Below are 22,063 nucleotides of genomic sequence, written 5' to 3' on the forward strand. Positions count from 1 at the left end.
TGAGACATATAAACTTGGCTAAAGTAGAAAGGGTAACACCAAACATTCATGTTTCAAAAATAATATTTAGAAGAAAAATGAAAGTTCTCCAAATAATAAAGAAATACTCCAATTTTGAAAAAATACGATTAGAATGCAGTGACTGAACTAAATAAGTAGTGTTACTATTTCTAGTATTCTTTTCATTTTAAATACTAATTGAATTTTCAACAATGAGTCTGTGACACATAAGTGAAAAAAAGGTGATTGACAATAACTTAAAGTTGACACATTTACTTATGTATTGTTTTATAATTGACTAGAGACCAATAGTTCCGAAATCATGTAATTATTTCTTGACTCGTTGGGTTTGAAAAATTAACTAATGATTCAATCTCAACTTGAAAAAACAAGATTATGTGTCACTTTGTGATTGATCGGGATAATTGAGTCTCGTTGCCCTTTTTTTTTTTTTTTTTTTTTTTTTTCAATTCAGGGAAGTTTAGAGAGTGAAAAATGAGAGTTTTAGAAAGAGATAGTGAGAGGAAGAAGACCTGAGAAGTATTTTTATAATTTTATAATAATTATATATTTTTAATTTAACATTAATAATAAGGTCAATTTGTTTTTTTTTTTTCACAATTTAATTAACGGATATGGGACAAGGTGATAAAGATTTTTAATTTAGGGAGAGATTTAATTTTAGTTGGTTATTTTAGTCAATTTTTTTATTTTAAATTTTACAGGAAAGTGCTTGGCACACTCCTAAAGGAAGTACGAGTTAAGGATTCTGTCAGCACTATTACTCATTTTGACCGTTGGGGGAAAGGTGAAGCTGGAGTGAGAAACAAAATATAGAGAGAGAAAGTAAAGAAATAAAGTACTCCGTACGTAAGAAACAGATAGAGAGAGAGACGGACAGAGACAAGCAAGGTAGTACGGAGTATAACATTTGTTTTTTCGATATATATATATATATATATATATATATATATATTTGTTTTATCTCTGATGTGAATTCGAAACTAGGGTTTTAGAATTGAATTTCGATTCTTCTACTTCTTCTCAAGAACCGGGTTTTGCGAAGAGAGTAGCGGAGAGAGGATTTTATGTCTTCGGCGTTACGATTTTGTGCCCCGATTTGAATTATTTTTGACTTGGGGCTCTCTCTCTTCGGCGTTCTTCGCTCTCTGAAGATTTTGGGGTTTTTGCCTTTTTGTTGGGGGTTTTGATTCCGGGACGGATTTGGGTTTTTTGGGGGTTTCCACATCAAGCGATTTTTATATCTTTTCGTGTTATTGAGGGGGGCTTCTTGCTTGACAAATCCCTGATCGGTCTGTTTTCCTTTCCTTTCCTGTGTTCCAGAGTCGATATTTTGAGATGGTGTTTTCTGTGATTTCTGATAATCGAAGGCTGAAATCGAGGAAAAGGAAAATAGGGGTTTTTTGTTATGATGAAAGTCATGACCAGCCCAAGCGTTTTATTAGGGAAATTTATCTCCCAATTGGTGGTAATGAGCAGAAAACAGATGGCTGCAAAAACCCTAAAAAGAGGGTTTTGATCAATACTTCGAACCAACAGGGACAATCTGGCTTGAAATACAGAGGCGTACGACAGCGGAAATGGGGCCGATGGGCTGCTGAAATCGGGGATCCCTTCCAAGGAAAGAAGGTTTGCTGAAGAAGCTTCAAAAGCTTATGATAAGAAGCGGCTTGAATTTGATTCTTTAATGGCCATTTCCAAGTAGAGTTGCAATCAATGTTCTTCGATGGTATTCTCAAATTCTCAAAAGCCCACTTTTTCTGAGGACTCTTATAGTACAATGTCGCAGACAACTTCTCCGTTGTCTGTCCTTGAGATTGAGTCTTCAATTACAGCCTCTGCAGTGAAAGATGCTTGTGTTAGCACCATTCTTGCTGAACAGAAAGATTTGGCTTCGCACATCAACGGTGTTGGCACCAATGTTCAGCAAGAAGAGAAAGCTTTGGCTTTGAACATGAATGGCAGATGCTGCAATGATACAACGAAAGATGCCAGTATTGGCACCAATACTGGTGAGCAGCAAGTGCCCAATTTGGTTTCTGAGGATGCCCCATTGATGTCTCTTCCAATTGGGGAGGGCCTGGACTTGGCACTGGAGCTAGAGTCAATCTTTGCTGAACTTCCAGATTGTTATTTCGAGTTGGACGGTGACCAGCTGGATCAAGAAAAGTTTGCTTGGGTGGATGAATTTTTTGATATGGAGAAACCCCTCAAGATGCCATGTCCACAACTTTTGCAGCAAGTAGGGAGCTAATCTATTGAGGTTTACTCTGAGTGTCATTAGAATAGTCTCAAGTTTTGCAGAGTTTGTCTCTTTGTTTATAAGTGTGTGTGTATGGATAGTGAGTGATTCCCTTGGTTTTCCTGCGCTATTAGAGCCGTCCAAGGTTTTGATTATAAGAGGCAATTAATGTGATTGAAGCGATTGAAGGAAACCGCCTGATCAACGTGATTGAAGTGCTAATTCGTCGCAGTCCTCCTCCTGTCACCAGAATGTATGGTAGTATTAACGGTTACCATATGTAATGTTGAGCTCATCAATTGGGCTATTTCTGAGGCCTGTACTTTGGGCTGTTGTATGTTCTTATATTATGGGCCCATTGGTTAGCTATTGCTAGCCTTGTATTTTCTCATTTTTTAATCAAATTTAACTTTCAAAACAAAAGAGGCAATTACTGTTGCAGTGTCTTTATATCACCCCTTTATTGTTTCAAGCTTATTATGCGATTTGGCCAAAAGTGTGTGCGCATGAATGTGACAATTGACCCCCAAAAAAAATAATGAATGAATGTGGCATGTCTTTTGGGTTGATTATGTGCTCTGTTTAGAATGAATAGCACATGATTGTTTCTGCTTTGTTCATACATATGATTCTTTTACATTACTTGATCTAATATTCATTGCACTCACATTGGAAACTGTCTTAGTTTATCCGCATATAATTAAATTCAAATCAATAATATTGATGGAAAATATTCACGACAGCTAATAAGAATTGTAATTTTACCACATTAATATGAACTCTGCCCTATAATATTCCCTTGAAAGTTGCGACAGATGTTAGAAAATCTGTTGTTAGAAACCCTCAATAACATATAATATAAGTATTTCTAAAATGCGGCTGGAAATAGAAAATCACTGTTGATAGTATTTTCGACAAAATGTCTCTATAATATTTCACTTTGGTATTTCTGTATTGCTTGGCACTTGATATAATATATGTAATATATGTGTTGTTATTTTTTCAATTTTTTCATTTTTTTCCACACCAATCTGCTTTGTCACCGTTGGCTATTGATTCTTGAATTGGATATCTATGTCGCAAAATGTATGGAGATTGGATTGCCACAGCTCATATTTCTAGTTATTTTTTCACAGGTAATGTTTAATTGTGTATTGCTTTTTATTGCAATGGTATAGGTTTCGAGCTTTATACTTTTCTTTTTCTCCTTCATTAGAATCCTAAATCATCTTAAGGAAATTGGTGTTGTATCTCAACAGCGTCACACATCTGAATGTTTTCAGTTTATACCTCGTCTAATGAGTGGGGAAAGGCATGTCTTTGACCACTTTGCTGTTATATTCTCGGTGGTGATTGTTTGGATTTATGCTCACCTACTTACTGTGGGTGGGTGGGGCATATAAGAACACTGACAAGATGCGGCCGTTCCTACACGCCAAATTGATGTAGTGAATGTGTGGTTCAAGAAAAGCCTTTAAGGTCAAATTTAAATTTATAAAAACAATTACCAACACTACAACTAAAGTAGCAAGAGTGAGTAGGGATCGTCCTAAGGGATTGGAGTCGTACTTGATTGTGGAATCACAATTAGGGTTAGTAGGTCGAGTGATCAAACAAATGGTTGGTTGGTTAATTAAACTAGAGAACAACTAAATTAAACTAAGTAATTGAATGTAACAAAGAGTAAGTAAGAGAGAGAAATTTTGGGGTTTAGAGGTCACCACCAAGCATATTTTTCTACACTTCTAACTAGTGACTAATGAGGTAATGTGTGTTGCAATATTGGTGTGTGTGTGTGTTTGGTTGATTCAATTAGTAAGGGTGACCAATTAAGCATACATTGTCTAATCAACATGTGAAAAACACAATATATCTAGCAATTAAGTATATATTGTCTAAATAGCATGTGAAAAACACAATATATCTAGCAAGTCATTAATCCTTTCATTAAGCTCACAAGCCAAAAACACCACAAGGTTAGAGACATATGCTACTTGCATTCAAAAATATGGAACATCAAACAACCAGCATGGATTGTTCTCTCATCTAACAACTATGCTATCACTATACTACAATTAAGCTAATGACATGAAATTAAACTAATTAAGCTAAGGGAGAGGCAAAATCCATCAAGAAATGAGTAAGGATCATCTAGAAAATCACAAGAGCATTCTTTTAAGCACAATATTTTGACAATCTCTAAATCTATAGCATTAATACACATAGACATGCATCAATAACTTAAGAAATAGAGACAAACACATGAACATTTATTCTAGCATACATAGACATATGGATAGAATGAAATGATCAATTGGAAGCATTAAACCACATAAATCATTGAATAAACAAGATTTATATATATCAAAGTGTCAAAACATTAATTATAACACTAATCCCTCAATAATACACAAGATTAAGATATAGAAAGCATGCTTGGGGCTAATTCTAGCTCTAAGAGGATGTCTAGCCACTTATGGTGATGATGCTCCAACCCTCAAGGGCTAATTCCATGGTTGAAATCTGCTCCTTGTTGATGAAGAACTCCAATGGTGTCTCTAGCCTCCTCCTCTACAAGCTTGCTCTCCAAGATATGATATGAAAAATGATATTGGCTCTTTTTGTAAAAAACAACCCTTATCCTTATATAGGTAGGTCAAAATGACACCCAAAATGAGCCGGGGTCGTGCACACAATATTCCCTAATGATTGGATAAAGGACAACTTTCAATGAGATGGAAATTTAACTTTTTCGCATTGGAGGAAGTTCGATTGATCGAACCTTAGACTTGGATCGATCAAATTGGCTAAGATCTATTGAACTTAGGTTGGATCAATCCAACTGGCTGAGCTTTTTGGGAAAAGACAAATCCGAGATATTTTGGGAGATATCAATGGGAAAAGGATAAAAGTAGTTAGTGGGTTGTACAGCTGTGGATAGGATCAATCATTTGAATAAGGACAAAAGTATTCGATCGATCGAAGAGTGGTGTTGGATCGATCGAACTTTTGGACTTGATGCTTTTGGGCTAAGGCTTGGATCTATCTTGAAGTGCTGAGATCGATCATTGTTCGATTGATCGAACCTTGAACTTGGATCGATCGAACTTTGTTGTTTCCCACCTTTGGTTTCATTTGATTTCTTCTTTCTCCACTTTGCTCCTTTCGTTGTTTAATCCCAGAATTGCTTCAATTAAGCTCGTTTTTTGCTAAGTTAGCTTATTTTCGGGATAAGTGCCTAAAAATGGAAATAATACGAAATCAATTTAAAACGGTAAAGTAAGATAGATAAAGGTGCTAGAATGCCTAAGCTTAAGGGGTTTAAATACGCACTTTTCAACGCTCATCACACCCCCAAACTTAAATATTGCTAGTCCCTAACAATGAACTAGAAAGTAAAGGAATGAAATAAACAACTATACAAGTATGAATCTAGAAAACAATAAATGGATAACACTACTTTCGTAGGGAACACGATTGCACTTAGCATATGCAACAAGCCTTTTAAACCCCTAGGTTACCCTTAGTGGACAAGTGAAGTCTCGTGAGGGTTTTTAGAAATGATATCCACAAATATTAAGCTCATTCTTTCAAAAGAGGCACCAATATTGCAAACAAGCATTAGGAGAAAACTACCTCAAGTATGCAATGTTTCAAACATTTCCGAGCAATCTCCCAAAATTTCAACATCAAGCAAGCAAGTATGGTCCTCCACACATCAAGAAAATGATCATGCAAATCAAAACAAGTCTAGAATCCTTTTGAGTGGACCGGCATCAAATGTGTTGCTATCTAAGCCAACTAAAGAATTAATTACATCCTTACCCTCAAACTAGCACACAAATCTGGTACCGATCATCAAGACAAAAAGTAGACCTTTTATTAAAGCTTATTGTTCTAGGTGCGTTTATTCTTTTCACTCGTTTTTTTTTGTTTTTGTTTTTTTGTTTTTTTGTTTTTTTTTGTTACAAAAAAAAAAAGGGATCAAAGATGGAAGCATAATGCAATGTGTTGATCTCTTAAACTTTCTAGCGATTAATGAGGTCGAGCGTTAGGTCAATGACTCCCAAACCAGACGGCTTTAGGGCACTAGGTGTTCAAACACCCCAACGGACTTATAAGCTCAAATCAACTTGGCTACAAATCAAGACAACCTCCATCTAATCATTTCCCACTTCTCACCTTTTGGGAGAAGTCCTCACTTTTTATTACTTTTTTTTCTTTTCTTTTTTTTAATTATTAACCTAGAGTTCGGGCCCTTCACCTTTCGGCGCAAGAAGTTCAGTGCTTGATGAGGCTAGAATCCCAGCTACTTAGTGAAAAGGGGTTGTTATCCACCTTTATCAAGAATGAAAGCTTTCAATGCACTACTAGTCCAATTGGGATATAACCAATTCAATAATCAATAAAGCATGTACCTCACAAATGAATGCTAGTGTGCGCCTGTGCTAGTGCAGAATCCTAGAATGAATCTCAAAACATTCATGAAATCAAGATGATATGGACCACAAGTGTAAGCAAGATATCAATCTTTTAAAAAATTTACTCCTAAATGGCAACCCTAAGGCATACAAGGAATATTGGACTCTCAAGTCAAGTAATTTTTAAATTTTAAGCAATATTGTCCTCAAAAAATCAAAATCATAGTTAGATATGGACTAATCATAGAAATATCCCTCAAATACATAAGTCATGCTCAAAATTTTGAATTTAAAACTTACTCTGTAAAGCACCATTCCCCCCCTAAACTTAAATTGCACAATGTCCTCAATGTGCAAAGAGAACAAAGGAAAGAGTATACAAGTGCAACAAAGGCATAGAATGATTGGGACTGAAGTATCCGAAGTGGGTGGCATGGCCCCCCAATACTTGGGATGAACTGTGGTCCTGAAAATTGGCACTTGGATAAACTCATCAAATAACAAAATGGGATAATCAGTGCACAGTAGACATGCAAGTGTAAATGGGATAAACAGATAAATAAATGAGAGAGGTATAAGGGTGGTTCTGAAAATTGGGTAGCACTCTCTCACTGAAGTCACTGAGATGCACCTGATGGAATTAAAATGACAGATGTATCAATAAAAACATACGACATCCATCATGGAGAAAAACAACAATAAAGTGTAATACATCCAGTGTCAAAGCCAACAGACCCGGCTGCAAAAATAATAGTATCACAAGTGTAGCAGACACATAACATAGATAGAGAGCATAAAAAGATAAAGAGATTGGGAGTCTCGGGCAGAGGGAGCTCTGCGGATCTCCCTTGATAAGTCATCAATGGCAGTCAAAATCTCCATACGGAGGCGAGAAATGTCAGCTCGAATGGCAGCCATCATATTCAGACGAAGGGTACTAATGTCAGCTCTAAGGGCAACCAGCATATCCTCCAAACTATGAAGGTGCTCCTCTAAGCTACATATCTGATCATGAGCCTCAGGTGTGGCTGAAGTGGAAGAACTGTCATTCTTAGTCATGGTCTGCAAAAAGGAAATCTTGCAATGGGATTAAGTGCTAGAATAATGAATTGAAGGCACAATAGAAACATGTTTGTCAAATAGGATAGACAAAACATATATGACATTAATCTATACAAGTGATAGGATGTGAAGTATGCTAAGCAATATAAGTATGAAATGCATCCAATGTGGAATATCACTGGCATTGGGTATAGATATGATAGCATGAAGTGAATACAAGATGAATGAAGTGTGTGTATGAAATCTGTGAAATTCGATCGATCAGAAAAAGAAGTGAGATCGATCTCAAAAGTTGGATCGATCGAGAATAAGTGAGATCGATCTCACAACTTCGATCGATCTGAGGCATAAGTTTGATCGATCGAACTGTGTTTTGTGAAAAATAAGAAGTCACAGATCTGTGACTGTGGGAGCATGGGACCCACACGAACATGTTCGTGGGCCTATCAACACAACAATCATCAATCACAATCACCTAGAATGGCTCACACTCCCAAAAATCAAAGTAACTCATTACAATGGATATGGCATAAAGACGAATATGGACATATAGACATGAAAAACTTAAAACTTCATCCATGGCCAACAATCATCATGAATATTGGAACGGATCAAACACTTAAAGCATACTCTTAACAAATCAAGGTGTGAAATCAATAATGGGGTCTCGGATCTTACCTTGAAGCAAAGAGAGGAGAAATGAAATGTGAAGAGGAAGAAGATCCGAGAAGAGGGAGAGATCGACACCTGGTTCACTATGGAGATCTTGCCGGAGATGGAGGAGATGGGTGAGGTTACTGCGGCGTAGGAACTAGGGTTTGGATATGGGGGAGAATGCGATCTTATCCTCTATTTAAAAACTGATGCACATAAGTTCGATTGATCGAACTAGAATCTCAGATCGATCGAACTTTCTCTTTTTTTTTTTTTTTTTTTTTTTTTTTTTTTTTTTTTTTTTTTTTTTTTTGAATAAACATGAAAATAAAATAAAATAAAAATGAAAATATTTTTGGATTTTTGAAATTTGAAAAGTCAAAACAAAGTCAACAATGAAATGGAGAATTGAGATCGATCAGAACAAGAGTTCGATCGATCAGACAGAGAGCAAAAATATGCAGGTTTTTGGTTCAAAAATTTGGCTAAGTGTTGGAACTTGAAGATCGATCGAACTTGGAAGTTGGATCGATCGAAGAACTTCAGATCGATCTTGGAATGTTTCGATCGATCAGATAGAGAGCAAAAATATGCAGGTTGATGCAGGCTCAAAATTTTTCTAAGTGTTGAATCATGAGATTAATCGAACTTGGAAGTTGGATCGATCGAAGGTCTCTTGATCGATCTAAGAGTTAGTTCGAACGATGGGACAGAGAGGTGATTTGGATGCAGGTTTCTGCAGGTCGAAAATTTTTCTAAGTGTTGGATGCAAAATGGAGTTCGATCAATCGAACTCAGGTTTGAGATCGATCGAACTATGCAGAATGCTTAATAATGACATGAAAGCTCATACAATCCTCACCAAAGTTCCTTTCAATGCATATGAGAACCAAAAACAAGTATCTAGACTTCGCATGATATGAAATGAAAGATAGAAATGAGGGAGGAATAGGGTTTTGACACCCTACGAATGCTTTTGCTAGTCTTTAACGTCTCTAGCAAGACGTTGGGCTCCTTTATCCCGGATCAAAGATCTTGTTATGCATCCCCTCCTTATTGGGGTGATGAATGGTTCTTTGAACTTTTCCCAACAAATGGTTCTTTGAAGAACTTGTTGGTTTAAGCTCAAAAGGAGCTTTTGGTTCCTTATCAATGCAATCTTCTATGTGCTCATACACCGGGTCAACTAGATGTGCAACTTCAAAATGTCTTTGAAAGACTTGACCCTCTATATAAGGTTTCAATCTTTAACCATTAACTTTGAAAATGTTCCCCTTCTTCAAGTTTTTGATTTCAACCGCCCCATAAGGTGCAACAGAGATAATTTCATAAGGACCCTCCCATTTGGTTCTCAATTTCCTAGGAAAGAGTTTCAGTCTAGAGTTGAAAAGCCAAACTTTTTGACCGGGTTCCAAAGACTTTTTCACAATATGCTTATCATGAAAGGTTTTGGTTCGTTTTTTGTAGATTTTGGCATTATCATAAGCATTGTGTCTCAACTCTTTTAACTCACTCAATTGAAGTAGCTTATTCTCTCCGGCTTTATCAAGGTCAAAATTTAGCTTTTTAATTGCCCATAAGGCTTTATACTTTAGCTCAACCGGAAGATGGCAAGGCTTTCCATATACAAGTCTATAAGAAGACATGCCAATGGGAGTCTTGTATGCCGTCTGATAAGCCCACAAAGCATCATTTAGCTTTCTTGACCAATCCTTACGGGTAGTGTTAACTGTTTTTTCAAGAATATGCTTAATTTCCCGGTTAGACACTTCAACTTGCCCGCTTGTTTGAGGATGGAAGGGAGTGGCTACCTTATGAGTGATGGAGTACTTAAGAAATAAGTGCCTCAAGAATTGATTGCAAAAATGTTTTCCTCCATCACTTATTATAGCCCTTAGCATACTAAAACGAGCAAAGATATTGGATTTGATGAATTGAATGACCACGGAGTGGTCATTCGTTTTGGTAGCACATGCTTCCACCCACTTGGAAACATAATCAACGGCAAGAAGAATGTATTGAAAACCATAGGACATAGGAAATGGACCCATAAAATCAATGCCCCATATATCAAAGATCTCAACAACAAGTATATTGGTCAAGGGCATCATATCTCTTCTAGACATTTTCCCCATCTTTTGACATCTCTCATATGATTTGCAAAAATTGTAGGTATCTCTATGAATAGTGGGCCAAAAGAGTCCACTTTGAAGAACCTTCAAAGCGGTCTTCTTTGCACTAAAATGCCTACCACATGCAAGAGTGTGACAAAACACTAGGACACTTGGAATTTCACTCTCTGGAATGCATCTTCTCACAATTTGATTCGGAAAATATCGGTATAAGACAGGGTCTTCCCAATAGTAATTCCGGATGTTGGCAAAGAAACGATTTTTTTCGTTCTTCGACCAAGAAGTTGGTAGCTTGCCTATTGCCAAATAATTCACAATGTCAGCAAACCAAGGCATTTTTCCATTAGAGATTTGGAAGAGTTGTTCATCCGGAAAAGAGTTACAGATTGGTAGACTAGGGAAAGGCTCTATCGATAACCTAGAAAGATGATCGGCAATCACATTTTCGGTGCCTTTCTTGTCCTTGATTTCAAAATCGAATTCCTAAAGAAGCAGAATCCATCTAATTAGCCTAGGTTTTGTTTCCCTTTTTGTCAATAGATGCCTCAAGGCGGCATGATCAGAATAAACAATAACCTTGGACCCTAAGAGATAGGAACAAAATTTATCAAGAGCATATATTACGACAAGTAATTCTTTCTCGGTAGTGGAATAATTCAATTGAGCTCCTTAGAAAGTTTTACTTGCATAGTATATGGCACAAGGAAGCTTACCCACTCTTTATCCTAAAACTGCTCCCATGGCATAATCAGAAGCATCACACATGATTTCAAATGGTAATAACCAATTTAGAGGTTGCATGATAGGAGCAGATGATAACAATTTACGTAATTTATGAAAAGCGTCTAGACATGCTTGGTCAAAGACAAAAGGAGTTTCCTTGGCAAGAAGATTACACAAGGGTCGAGCAATTTTGCTAAAGTCTTTGATAAAACGGCGGTAAAAGCCAGCATGACCTAGAAAGGAGCGAACCTCTCTCACCGTTGAAGGTGGAGGCAATTCAGAAATAAGCTCGACCTTTGCTTTATCAACCTCTATTCCTCTCCTTGAGATAACGTGACCCAAAACAATACCCTCTTGAACCATGAAATGGCTCTTTTCCCAGCTAAGTACAAGGTTGGTTTCACGACATCTCTTAAGCACTAGATCTAAGTTTTTGAGGCATGCATCAAGTGAGGACCCAAAAATAGAAAAATCATTCATGAAGACCTCTAGATACTCTTCCACCATATCCGAGAAAATTGACATCACACACCTTTGGAATGTGGTGGGTGCATTGCACAAACCAAAATGCATCTGTTTATAGGCAAATGTGCCGAATGGACATGTAAAGGTGGTTTTCTCTTGGTCTAATGGGTCAAGGGCTACTTGATTGTACCCCGAATAGCCATCAAAGAAGCAATAATATTGTTGCCCAGCCAATCTCTCTAGAATTTGATCAATTAATGGCAAAGGGAAGTGATCCTTTCTAGTGGCGGCGTTCAATTTGCGGTAATCAATGCATACACGCCATGAATTGGTGGTACGCTTGGAGATTTCCTCACCCTTTGAATTCTCAACCACCGTAATCCCTGATTTTTTGGGAACTACTTGAGTTAGACTCACCCATTTGCTATCGGAGATTGGGTAAATGATTCCGGCATCCAAGAGTTTGACAACTTCCTTATTAACTACCTCCTTCATGTTTGGATTAAGTCTCCTTTGGGCATCCCTAAAGGGTTTTACATCATCTTCCATAAGTATGCGATGCATAAAAATAAAAGGGTCAATTCCCTTAAGATCCGCCACACTCCATCCTATAATTTCTTTATTTTCTTTAAGCACACTTAAGAGAGCATCTTCTTGGTCTTTTTCTAGACTGGAAGAAATGATAACCGAAAAAGTCTCTTTTGGTCCTAAGAATGCATACTTGAGATTGGAAGGTAGAGTTTTAAGCTCAAGAATTGGTGGGGAGACTAAAGATGAGACCGGTGGAGTGCTAGAGAGTGGAGGAAAAGGTTCTATTGGAGTCTTCCAAGATGGAAAATCTAAGCTTGCAACAGATTCCATGAGATTGCTTACTTCATTCATTGAATTTTCATTATCAAATCCACAACTTCCATACATTTCAAGAAGGCAAGAGGCTAGAGGATCATCAGATAAAAGAGATGAAAGACTATCCTCAATTGGTTGTTTCATTAGCATCGTTGGAATTAATTCCTCAACAACCTCATCTAACATATCTACAAGGCAACACTCATCTTCATCTATGGGATGTCGACTTGCATGGAAAACATTAAGTTTGATCATCATATTGCCAAAAGAGAGGTCCATTATCCCGGATCTACAATTAATTGTTGCATTTGCGGTGGCAAGGAATCATCTTCCCAAGATGATTGGGATGTGGTTGGAGGGATTAGCAACCGGTTCGGTATCAAGAACTACGAAATCAACCGGAAAGTAGAATTTATCCACCTTGACAAGAATGTCCTCAGCCATGCCCCTAGGTTTTTTGACGGATCTATCGGCCATTTGAAGCACCACTGAGGTTGGCTTCAATTCATTCAACCCTAATTGGACATATACAGAGTAAGGAATCAAGTTGACACTTGCACCTAAGTCAAGAAGAGCTCTACGAATTTCATGAGTTCCAATTACACAAGAAATAGTCAGAGCACCGGGATCTTTGAACTTAAGTGGAGTGTTTTGTTGAAGAATAGAGCTCACTTGCTCCGTGAGGAACACTTTTTTAGGGCTTGGTCCCTTGCTCTTCCTCTTTTGTGTGCAAAGATCTTTCAAGAATTTTGCATAAGGTGGAATTTGCTTAATGGCATCCAAAAGAGGAAGATTGATATTGACTTGCTTAAAAACTTCCATCATGTTATGTGTTTTCCCTTCTTGCCTCCCATAAGGCGAAGTTTCTTTTAAAGCATAAGGGAATGGAGCTTTTGGCTCATAAGACTTTGCAATTTGAGAGGATGATGGAAAAGATTAAGAATTCCGATTAGGAATATTTTCATTCAAAGGAGTAGGAGTGGAATTGGGAATTAGATGGTGACAACTTTAGGTTGCACCAATTCACTATCTTCCTTTGGTAGTTCAACCCTATTGTCCACTTGCTTACCACTTCTCAAGGTGGTGCTGGCTTGCGCTTGAGCTTGGGAAGAATACCCCGATGTAGGGTTTGCTTCCACACAAAATTGGGCCTTTGGATTCCTCTCGGGTTGACTAGGTAATTTCCCAATTTCTCTTACATTCAATGCATTAGCTATGGTCCCAATTTGGGATTCAAGCTTTGATATAGATTGAGAGTGGGAATACAACAAGTTGGTATCCTTTTCTAAGCTACCTAAGGCCATCAAAACCTTATCTTCAAATGTGGAATTACTAGAAGGTGCTTGAGGATAATGAAGGCCAACTTAGGAATCATGCATTTGAGGATGTGAGAAGTCATTCATTCTTTGATGATGGAAGAAGAAGAGACGAACCCTTGAGAACCTCCATTTCTTTTATGAGGTGGAATGTATTTTCTTTGAAGATTTTTAGCTTGATAAGGGGTTTTCATTCCACAATGGAACATATGCTTTTGAATAAGGGTGAGCAAATGTGGCATTAACTTGTTCAAAGTGTTTATTAACAACATGTCCACGGGGACAATTGAAAGTAGTATGCAAAACACTTGAACATGTCATGCAAGGCTCACAAAGATGAGTTGTATGATGAAAATGAGATGCATTGATAGCCGGTTTTTGACTCAACAAGAATTGATCAAGTTTTTGAGAAACAGTTTTAACCTCGGCTATAATTTCCCTTGAATTTTCAATTTGACACACTATTACACTTTTCTCCTTTTTAGTGAAACCATGATCAAGCCGAGAAGTGTAATATTTGTGCAAAGAATTTTCACTCATTTTTTCAAAGAGGTGCCAATTGTCATCTTCATGTTTTCCAAAATATGAACCTCCACATGAGGTATCAACAATGTCCTTTTGCATGTCGGATAGGCTTTCATAGAAGTGTTGGACAACTTGCCATTTTGGAATACCATGGTGTGGACACTTTCTTAGCAAGTCATTCAATCTCTCCCAAGCCTCATGCAACAATTCTCATTCTCTTTGAGAAAATTCTCTAATTGAAGCGCACATTACATTGGTCAAACTTACGGGGTAAATTTTTTTTAAAAACTCATTTTGCATTTGTGCCCAAGATGTTATTGAATTTACCCTTAAAGTATTGAACCAATGCTTTACTTTATTTTTAAGTGTGAAAGGGAAGAGGAGTAATTTAAGAACTTCCTCCTGGACATTCATGTACCTCACGGTGGAACATAGTTCAAGAAATTCATTAAGATGCCTATATGGTTCCTCTTTATCCAAGCCATAGAAGAGTGGACACATTTGAATGGTCTCGGGCTTGATTTCATATTGATTAGCCTCAAAATTAGGCAACACAATGCAAGTAGGTGCATGGTATGCATAAAGTATAATGATCACGAAGGACCATTAGAGGAATTGGAGCTTGAACTCCGGGGTCATGTTGATTAAGAGGTAGTTTATGCATGAAACGTGGGTCTAAGTAGCCAAGATTACCCTCTAGATTTTCCATGTGAATGCCTATAATGAATGGTATGACAAGGTCTATACAACACTACAAATGACACACAAATCACCACAAAACAAGCAAGCACTCCTCCTTCGCAACAAATCAACAATCAACAAACTTCCTCCACATACAATGTTCCAATACTTTCATGCTTTGATAACAATGCAAAGAAAAGTAAATTGCCTCCACGTGGGCTCACGATTTATCTAAGAAATTAAAAATTAGCCTCCACGCAGGCCGACGATTTAACTAAGGGATTGAGTAAGAAAAAGCTCACAAAGGTCCTTTAACACTTCAACTCCAAATTTAAAGCTTAGCTTAACAATTTTTTTTTTTATAAAATTTTTAGCATTTTTCCTTGCTTGCTTAGTTCCTTTGCTTGGATGCTCCTTTGTTTGCCTACTAGCTCAATGCTCCTTGTTAAAGATGAACAAACACAATAAGTAATCTAAAAAAAAAAAACAAAGTAAAGACATGATCAAAAGAGTACTAATTCCTAATTGATTCCACAGATACGACGTTGCCTAATCCTCGGCAACGGCACCAAAATTTAACAAGATGTGGCCGTTCCTACACGCCAAATTGATGTAGTGAATGTGCGGTTCAAGAAAAGCCTTTAAGGTCAAGTTTAAATTTATAAAAACCACTACCAACACTACCACTAAAGTAGCAAGAGTGAGTAGGGATCATCCCAAGGGATTGGAGTCGTACTTGATTGTGGAATCGCAATTAGGGTTAGTAGGTCGAGTGATCAAACAAATGGTTGGTTGGTTAATTAAACTAGAGAACAACTAAATTAAACTATGTAATTGAATGTAACAAAGAGTAAGTAAGAGAGAGAGAAATCTTGGGGTTTAGAGGTCACCACCAAGTATGTTTTTCTACACTTCTAACTAGTGACTAATGAGGGTAATATGTGTTGCAATATTGGTGTGTGTGTGTGTGTTTGGTTGATTCAATTAGCAAGGGTGACCAATTTAGCATACATTGTCTAATCAACATGTGAAAAACACAATATATCTAGCAATTAAGTATATATTATCTAAATAGCATGTGAAAAGCACAACATATCTAGCAAGTCATTAATCCTTTCATTAAGCTCACAAGCCAAAAACACCGCAAGGTTAGAGACATATGCTACTTGCATTCAAAAGTATGGAACATCAAACAACTAGCATGGATTGTTCTCTCATCTAACAACTATGTTATCACTACACTACAATTAAACTAATGACATGAAATTAAACTAATTAAGCTAAGTGAGAGGCACAATCCATCAAGAAATGAGCATGGACCATCTAGAAAATCACAAGAGCATTCTTTTAAGTACAATGTTTTGACAATCTCTAAATCTATAGCATTAATACACATAGACATGCATCAATAACTTAAGAAATAGAGGCTAACATATAAACATCTATTCTAGCATACATAGACATATGGATAGAATGGAATGATCAATTGGAAGCATTAAACCACATAAATCATTGAATAAACAAGATTTATATAAATCAAAGTGTCAAAACATTAATTACAACACTAATCCCTCAATAATACACACGATTAAGATATAGAAAGCATGCTTGGGGCTAACTCTAGCCCCAAGAGGATGTCTAGCCACTCATGGTGATGATGCTCCAACCCTCAAGGGTTAATTCTATGGTTGAAATCTGCTCCTTGTTGATGAAGAACTCCAATGGTGTCTCTAGCCTCCTCCTCTATAAGCTTGCTCTCCAAGATATGACATGAAAAATGATATTGGCTCTTTTTATAAAAAGCAATCCTCATCCTTATATAGGAAGGTTAAAATGACACCCAAAATGAGCTGGGGTCGTGCACACAATATTCCCTAATGATTGGATAAAGAACAACTTTCAATGAGATGAAAATTTAACTTTTTCGCACTAGAGGAAGTTCGATCGATCGAACTGGCTGAGATCTATCGAACTTAGGCTGGATCGATCCAACTGGCTGAGCTTTTTGGGAAAAGACAAATCTGAGATATTTTGGGAGATATTAATGGGAAAAGGACAAAAGTTGTTAGTGGGTGGTATAGCTGTGGATAAGATCAATTATTGGAATAAGGACAAAAGTGTTCGATCGATCGAAGAGTGGTGTTGGATCGATCAAACTTTTGGACTTGATGCTTTTGGGCCAAGGCTTGGATCTATCTTGAAGTACTGAGATCGATTATTGTTCGATCGATCGAAGATTGAACTTAGATCGATCGAACTTTGTTGCTTCCCACCTTTGGCTTCATTTGCTTTCTTCTTTCTCCACTTTGCTCCTTTTTTTGTTTAATTCCAGAATTGCTTCAATTAAGCTCGTATTTGGCTGAGTTAGCTTATTTTAGGGATAAGTGCCTAAAAATGAAAATAATACGAAATCAATGTAAAATGGTAAAGTAAGATAGATAAAGGTGCTAGAATGCCTAAGCTTAAGGGGTTTAAATATGCACTTTTCAGCACTCATCAAACACACCTATAAAAACTCAATGAAGTTGTTGAACAGATCGTGTGGACTTATAGGTGCTGCTCCATGGTAAGGCTAGTTGTTTATCTTCTAATTGATGTTTATGATTCCCGTTATGATGCTTTATGTGATCATATGTTCCAGACAGTATACTATAAAAGTATACTCAAATAGGAAAAATCTATGCTAGTTAGCCTACTTTATGCAATAAGCTAGAATAAAGACTTTGGTGAATGCAAGGTTTAACTGTTCTCCTGATAACTTAAGGATGCATGGAAAACCATTGTGGGGTGTCATTGTTGATAACTGTGACTTATTTTTCTTCTGGACATTTTCAGGATTAGTGTCCCATACCCATTTCAATGGGGAGCTCCCACATTCTTGTAGAGGTATTGTGCTTGTTAGTTGAAGCCTGAGATACATCATTAGACATTTGGATTGTTTATCAGGGAACCATCAACTTGTCACTTCATATTGTTGTCTCCTGTTATGTATCCGTTGCGGTATTTATGTGCTTGTGTCATGTTTAGTTTCTCTTCTTATGTAACCGGTCCCATTCCCTAGATTGGAGGTTGGTTACGTTAGGTAGCTTGATAGTTAGCGTGAAGCAGTAAAACTTTTGTTTATGGGTTGAGTTGTTTCTGCAAAATTTGTATGAAATATCTTATCCAAAGTTGTATTGACTTTTGGAGCAGGCACACTATGGCAGAATCTTTTTGATATTTCTATTGCAACGCTTTCCTCCCTATTAATGGCATAAACCCTCACTTTTCTACATCTATCTTTGAACCTTATTACGAACCTAAGTAATATAATACTTGTATTCTATCTCCATGCAATTTTTTGTGCTTCTTAACCATTCTCCAAGTAGAGTTCACATTACCTAGTTCATTTCCAGATTCTTTTACTTACACATATATATATTTTCATTGTTGTTTTAAGAATGAAGAGTTTGATGCTTTCATAATTGGCATTTTGTACTTTGCATAGCCACATCGATTCACTGGTTTCTTTGGCAGTTTTTAATGTGGATAGCTTCACAAATTTATTGATCTCTTATGTACTTTTGAAATGTCAACAGTCCACTGGTGCCTTCATTGCTGTGTCAAGGCATGCAAGTGCAAGTCCTTTGCCACCTTCTATTCTTAGTCGCGGTGTTAGTTGGCAGGTAAAATTGACTTAGTTATAATTTTGTCTGTATTTTTGCCTTCATTAACACCTCAATGCTAAGCCTAAAAGACTCTAGATATGGCACAATTTTCCACTCAATTTTTACATGGGCTGCTTCCAAAATGAATAATTAGAATTAATGGCCTACTCAATATCGTTGAACCTCCCCCCAACTAAAAAGAATGGTTCACGCATAATTTAACTAAAATTTTCATCTGGCATAGTAGTGGCATTTAACTAAAAAGATGGCACTTTGTCTTGAAACGATGGGAAACTAATCTGCCATGTCACTTTGATTGCGATTCTTTTGGTCATGAATTATGTTCGTAAAGTACTTCTCCAAATTTGACTCTGTAATTGTTAATGTCCCGTGTGTTCTAATCATCTTAATTCTGTTCTTTATCGAAGGGAGTGGCGAGCATATTGTTCTCTGGAATATTTGGAATCGGGATTGGATCCTCAGTATCAGTGTAAGATTCTTGTGCAATAAATTTGCAAATTGTGTTGCAAATTTTCATTCTTAATTAGCAGGGGAATAAAACTTGATTTTTCCTCCCATTTTACAGTGAAAATGCTGGTTTGTTAGCATTGACATGTGTTGGCAGCCGAAGAGTTGTGAAGATATCCGCTGGTTTCATGATTTTCTTTTCCATACTTTCGTAAGTTAGGTGTTATGATGTCCAAATAACGCTAATAATCCATAGTTTAAGTGTTAAACCCATAGTAAATAAACCTTCATTTCCAAGTACATTTGTTAACCACAGTTTACTATTCAGGGAAATTAAGTGTTGTCTTTGCCTCACTCCCAGCACCAATCATTGCAGCTTTGTATTGCCTTTTCTTCGCCTACGTGGGTACGTGTTACCAAATGAAGAAGTCCCTATTTCATTCTAATTTTTCTTCTCAAATCATGAAACAGTTCAAGTTCAATAATTTTTCTATAATTGTGAATGAGTAGGTTCAGCAGGTCTCAGTTTCCTCCAGTTTTGCAATTTAAACAGCTTTAGAACGAAGTTCATCTTAGGCTTCTCGGTTTTCATGGGCTTCTCAATACCAATGTATTTCAACGAGTATATAGCAGTTAACAGTTATGGTCCTGTCCACACCGGAGCAAGATGGGTATATGTAACTACCTCTGTCCTCTCCATAACCTTAAATCAGCTTCTTATTTCTCTATTAATTTGGTCCCATCTAAGGTTAGACTTCTTATTTGACGGTTCAATGACATGATCAATGTGCCTTTCTTGTCGGAAGAATTTGTTGCCGGCATGTTGGCACTTTTCCTAGATGTCACACTGCATCGCAAAGACACTGCTACTAGGAAAGACCAGGGCATCCATTGGTGGGACAGGTTCTGGTCATTTAAGATGGATACGAGGAGCGAAGAGTTCTATTCCCTGCCTTTCAATCTCAGCAAGTTTTTCCCATCAATGTGATTCTTGGGTTGTAGTTTTTGAGGTAGTGTGATCCAAGTCATGAGCTAGCCGCCAATAGCTCATTGTGGGTAATTTTACTTTGGTCATCAATTTATTTACTATATTACGTCACCTCTTTTTCATTTTAGTCTTTAATACAAAAAAACCATGTTTAGTAGAGATGAATCTCTTGTTCTCACAGCATTATCTGGTGAGCAGTTTTTTCTGATATTCCCCTTTTAATAGCCTGAAACAAACAGAAACAAAGACATATATCTATCTATCTATATACGCTAATACTTTTTCTTAAGAATCTGGAAATGGATGATTTCATTTATGTACCAGTATTTTTGAGAAGGTACATCCTGCTTTTACTGTTTGGCCAGAACCTGAAACTCCATGAAGTTTCTCTTTCTTCTAATCACTTCCTGATGCTCCAACTTTTTGGCTTTTCTGATGAGTCTTTATAATGTCATACAATACCTTTGTGATTAATAAATAACTATTTAATCATGGTCATGGGCTCTATAGTGATCATAAATTAATATATTTGTTTAATAATACATTTTGAAGTAGTCTTCTATGTGGTTATATTTGTTAATTAACAAGATAATATTCTAACAGGATGTTGTGAAATGATATGAAATAACTAGACTACTACCTTTGGCATACGATTAAACATAAAGATGGGGTTTTAAATCATAAAACCCCTCTCTAGTTCTCCCAATAAGAATATCAAGCAGATCCTCAAGGCTTACCACACTCAATTCAAACATTGATAGGAGCCACCCCGTATTTATTGATATATGGGATGGAGGCAGTTCTACCCATATAAGTAGAGATTCCCTCACTCAGAATTCTTTTGGAAGTCCAGCTCGAAGAAGTAGAATGGGTGCAGTCCTGGTATGATCAACTCTGCCTGATAGACGAGAAGTGACTTAGAGCTATCTGTCATAGCCAGTGCTACCAACGACGCATTTTCTGAGCATACAATAAGAAGGTTAAGCACTGCCCTTTCAAGGAGGGAGTATAGTCCTCAAAAAGATATTCACATGTCAAGATGAAGCCAAAGGCAAATTTGCTCCCATCTATGAAAGGCTATTCATTGTGAAACGAGTCTAAACTGGAGGAGCCCTCATTCTTTGAGAAATGGATGAAGAAGAATTTCCACGACCCATCAACTCAGATGCTGTCAAGCGTTACTACGCATAAGGAGAATATTATTATTGAAGTCTCATGAGAATTTCATTTTCGTTTTGTTATAATTTCTAAAAGGCTCTTCATGAAATCTATATACTTAGTTTTTTCAGCATATAGCATATAGTTGTATTTCATTCAATAGTCATCAATACTTAGTTACCTCTTGTTAAATGCTAATTTTGATCCCTTTGGAATAAAGATATAACCATCTTTATGAGATTAATTTTTTTTTTTTTTTTTTTTTTTTTTTTTTTTTTTTAATAATTTAATAGTTTGATTTTGTAGTTTGTTTAGTCCACAAAAGTTTCAGTTTTTATTAGTCTAATTTTATAATTTGATACTCTCTAAAGATTCTATTTATGTTTGCTTTAACTTTTAATTTCTATTGCTAAATGAGATATGATTTTCTAGTAAATCATCACCTAGTAACAATGCCTAATTTTATTTATATTAATTAATGAGAATTGATTTTCTAGTAAATCACTTAGTAACAATGCTTAATTTCTTTAATTTCAAATGTCAACTGCTCGAGATACTTTAAATCAAAGCAGTGATGCTCTTCCTGATACTGCCAACAATGTTTCTACCTCTCCATCTCAAATGAAGGTACGCACTTTTAAGGAAAATGCCTTTCAATATGATGTTTGGGGATCACTTTACTAAAATTAACGAGGAAGGGAAGCCTGACGGTGC

The 22,063-nt window shown here is 36.7% G+C and overlaps 1 pseudogene; it reads left to right on the plus strand.

Moving 5' to 3' along the window:
• The first annotated feature begins 3,149 nt into the window (after positions 1–3,149).
• On the plus strand, positions 3,150–20,191 carry LOC132295432 (nucleobase-ascorbate transporter 6-like; annotated as a pseudogene).
• Positions 20,192–22,063: the final 1,872 nt, after the last annotated feature.

The sequence above is a fragment of the Cornus florida genome, unplaced genomic scaffold, assembly GCF_030987335.1.
Source record: "Cornus florida cultivar Cherokee Brave unplaced genomic scaffold, ASM3098733v1 CherokeeBrave_3.0.0_Hap2_Chr02, whole genome shotgun sequence".
In the NCBI taxonomy this organism is placed as follows: domain Eukaryota; kingdom Viridiplantae; phylum Streptophyta; class Magnoliopsida; order Cornales; family Cornaceae; genus Cornus; species Cornus florida.